Consider the following 4,609-nt stretch of genomic DNA (forward strand, 5'->3'; position numbering starts at 1 on the left):
CAGGTTCAAACCTGCCACCCTTGGTATATGGGGCTGGCGCCCTACTGACTGAGCCACAGGCACCACCCATTTATATAAATTCTTAAGAGCTCAGTCACTACAGGGAGGACTCTGTAGGTGTGTCCTAGGGGCTTCTGTGAGAAACCTTTTGTTTTTTTAGACTTTATTTTTTCTGGGAATCAAGGAAAAAAAATCAAAGGGACACAGAGGGCTCCATGCTTTTCTCTATAAGAGAGTCTCTATGATAGAAAGAAATAACACTTTTTTCCTTATTTTCAATTCTCAAAGTAATTTTGAATTCAATTCTAAAAGTGAGATCATGTAGTATTGTTGGTAGATGGGCCCAATGGAGAGAAAGAGCACCCAAACACCACGTTTATAAGAGGAAGGGCTTTATTCACCAGCCGGAAGCGTATGGCATAGAAGAATTCCAAATGGCTGAGCTGCCCAAATGTCTTGGTCTTTCTCTTTTTATTGACAGTCCAAAAGTTCCACCCCACAGGTACCCCTCTCATTGGCCAGTTGGAATCAAGCAGGAGATGCTATTCCAGCCCCTACAAAACTACAGGATTTCACAGAACTTGGAAATTTCTAAGTTACAAATTCCCAAGAGCTGAGTCCCCATGGAGAGGACCTTGCAGGTGTATCCTTGTGGTCTCCTTGAGAAGACCTGTTCTCCTAGACCTCACCCTTCTCCGGTATCCTCTCTCAGTAGGATCTTATACGAGGATGTTATGTAACAAAATAAAAATTTTGAATAACCAGGTTTATCAGAAGACGGCTAAAAACAATTGTCTTATGTAATGCAGTTATCCATTCCATAATCACTCAACAAACACTGAGCACCTACCATGTTTCCTAGACTCAAAAATATGTGCAAAAAGGGGCTGGGCGCAGTGGCTGCTGCCTGTAATCCCAACACTTTGGATTGTCTAAGCTCATGATTTCAAAACTGGTCTGAGCTAGAGTGAGACACCATCTCTAAAAAATGAATAAATAAATAAATAGCCAAACACTGTGGCAGCTGCCTGTAGTCCCAGCTACTTGGGAGGCTGAGGCAAGAGAATCGCTTGAGCCCAAGAGTTAGAGGTTGCTGTGAGCTATGATGCCAGAGCACTCAACCAGAGGTGACAAAGTGAAACTCTATCTCAAAAAATAAATAAGTAAAAATAGGTGTAAAATAATGACAACCCTTCAATGTAATCAGTCTTATAATGGAGATGTGCCCTGAGTGCTGCTGGAGCACGCAGAAGTGAGATGATAACCCTGTCTGTGACCTCAGGCAAGGTAACATTTGCCCAGAGTCTTGAAATTTGAGTTGAAATTTTTAGTTTATCTCCAAAAAGAGGAAAAGCATTCAAGGAAAAGGGAATAGAATGTGCAAAGGTATGAATGCAAATAGAATACCTGAGAACTAGGAGGTCATTTGTCAATGGGGAAGTGCAGGATTCCTAGGTGTCCACCAGCCTGACAAGATCCTTATAGGGAGGGCCAGAATCCATTTCCTGTTCAATACTGGAGGAATAGAGGCCAAACAAAAATGTGAGGGGTTGGAAACAGGGAGTCCTAAAGTTGGTTGTGAAAGTGTTTGGGGGAGTAGCTGGCAAGGCCCATAATAGAGGCCACTTTGGGGACTATTGCTGAGGAAGAACCAAGAGATGACATGAGGGAGAGATGTGTGGGACACTCCACTTTGTCAGCTCAGAAGATAGACACCAGAAATAAGGTGACCCAAGGTGAGTTCAGTTGGAACCCATGCCAATTTTAAGAACCCATAAGGGATTCAGGGGCTGAGGTAACAGGAAGTTATTCCTAGAGATTGAGAATATCATATCAGAATGAAAGCCAGTGAAGGTAACACTATTCAAGACTCCACCAATGGGCCCAGGAGTCCTTGGGGGGGGGTGGGTGGGTAAAATGCTTCTCCTGAGGATAGAACTGAGGTTCTAGAATGAGGGATGAATGAACAGCATTTTGTTGCTTGTTCATTAGATGTGATGTTTAAGAAACAATTGCCTAATCCAAGGTCACTAATATTTACAGCTGTGGCTTCTTTTAGCTTGATTTAGGTCTTTGATTTCTTTCCAGTTAACTTTTGTATGTTATGTAGAAAGGTCTAATTCTTCTGCATAACAGAATTCTCATCTAATTCATTTGCAGTTATCTCAACATCAATTGTTGAAAAGACCATTCATTCTCCCATTATGTTGTCTTGGCACCCAGGTTGAAAATCAATGACCATAAATGTGTGGGGTTATTTCTGAACTGACATGGGCATTTCTGTTGCCATATTTTAGATGTTCAGAGAGGGTAAGCTACTTGACAAAAGTTGTAGAGCTAATGAAAAGGGGACATCAGATCCAAACCCAACTCCATAGATTTGTGCAAAGTGCTAAGAGAAAACAAATGAGGCTTGGTACCTGTGGCTCAAGCAGCTAAGGCGCCAGCCACATACACCTGAGCTTGGTGGGTTCAAATCCAGCCCAGGCCCGCCAAACAACAATGACGGCTGCAACCAAAAAGTAGCCAGGCGTTGTGGTGGGCGCCTGTAGTCCCAGCTACTTGGGAGGTGGAGGCAGGAGAATCGCTTGAGCCCAGGAGTTGGAGGTTGCTGTGAGCTGTGATTCCACTGCACTCTACCCAGGGTGACAGCTTGAGGCTCTGTCTCAAAAAAACAAACAACAACAAAAAAAAACAATGAAAACAAATGAGAAGTGATTAGTTCTCCACCCCAGGAGGCAGGTGTCAGGACTGGTTTTGAAGTGTCCTATAGGAAAAGCATTGGAAAAGCAGTAAGGAATATGCTGTGGCTGGAATGCCAAGGCAGTAGGGGGTAGAATTTAGACTTGCCAGGATATTTGGCCTTGATTCTCTGGAATAGGAGAATCATTGAAGGTTTATAAGCAAGGAAGAGATGGATGAAGGAGGAAGAGGTAGAGGAAACTCAGAAAGAAGATGAGTTCTAGATAACTTGACTCCGTAATCTCTCAAGAATCATGTAGCGGAGAAGAAGGTAGGCAGCTTAGCTGGGGAGAGCAGGCTTTGATGGGGCCTGATAGGGCGATGGCCACTGGGTACCAACCCCTGACAGGAAGAAGAGCCAACGACATGCTGAAAAGCCAAGGGCAGGGAAGCTTAGTTTTGAGAGAGGTAAGGAGGAGATGGTTAACATCTGGAAGGTGGCTAAGAGAATGAGGTTATAAACAGCATCTAGGGCTTGGCAAATAAGAGGGCAAGGGTGATCTTAGTGATAGAATTTTCAGGGCACAGTGGGGCCAGAAGGCAGTTTGGGTGAAACAACTTGTGACCTGTAAATGGTCACTGATGTGGTAGAGGCGGGGAGGGATTGATTCTTCTGAGATACCTAGCAGTAAACGGAAAAGGCAGGAACGTGATGAGAGGGGCGCTGCACCGCCCAGAGACTCCTGTCTCAGCATCCTCAAGGCTGAAGGGAAGGTGCCCAATGCAGGAAGAGGACTGCACCAGATTCCTATTGTTTCCTAAAATTAAAAAAAAATCCTTTAAGTATCCTCTTATAACCCTCTCTGAGCCCAGATTCAGCCAGGCTCCATGCTGACAGCTGTCCAGGTGACCCATTTGGGGTTGGTGGCATCTACATAAAGACTTGTTTGTTCTGACCTGGCTTTTAGCTGGAAGGGTCCCAACCTCCAGTAAGGCCCAGAGGCTCAGCCACTTTGTGTTATCTTCCTCAGGCCTCCAGAATGGTGAGGCTGCATTAGCCTCCTCCCTCGTCCATTTATAATGAAAAACTGGCTCAACCTTCTTAAATGCTCAACACATACCTTGTTAAATGATCCAGTCACAGCTCAGAGCTGCTCTTCAGGCAGTAGAAATGCAGAATAAGTTTCTTTTTTTTACCCTATTTCAAGCTTGTGTGGATTCTGCCCAAACCAAAAACAGTCCTTGTCCTTTTTTCTTTCTTGAAATACATTTAAGGCAAAAAGCACATTCTACTTCTTGAGAAGTGACCAGCCTTGGCCCATCGAAAGGCCTTAATATAATCTCCCAGAAAATCAGTAAGATAAAGAACCCTTTAAGTATATGGCCAGGTGGGGTAAGTAGCTCATACCTGCAGTCTCAGCACATTGGGAGGCTGAGGTGGGAGGACTGTTGAGGCCAGAAGTTTGAGAACATCCTGGACAACACAGCAAGACCCCATCTCTTAAAAAAAACAAGAAAAGCTAGCCAAATATGGTGCACACACTACCAGTTACATGGGAGGCTGAACTAGGAGGATGTCTTGAGTCAAGAGTTCAGGGTTACAGTGAGCTGTGATTGTCCCATTGCACTTCAGCCTGGGTGACAGATTGAGACTCTGTTTCAAAAAAAAAAAAAAAGTAAAAATATGAATAGCCAATTTTAAAAGTGTTTAATTTCTGAATAGTATAGGGGTGAAGAAAATGGCTTTCTTCTACCTGTCTAGGTTCTTTACCTGGGCTAAGAATGGAATTGATGTAAGACATATTAACATAGAAAAAAAAAACATATTTCATTACATGCATACACAAGGGAGTCCCATAAAACATGAGTCTCTAAGAAGGGCCAGAGGATTGAAGCTTACATAAATAGCATTCTTTTTTTTTTTTTT

This window comes from Otolemur garnettii, unplaced genomic scaffold (assembly GCF_000181295.1).
Source record: "Otolemur garnettii isolate 467f Iridium unplaced genomic scaffold, OtoGar3 scaffold00148, whole genome shotgun sequence".
Taxonomy (NCBI): Eukaryota; Metazoa; Chordata; class Mammalia; order Primates; family Galagidae; genus Otolemur; species Otolemur garnettii.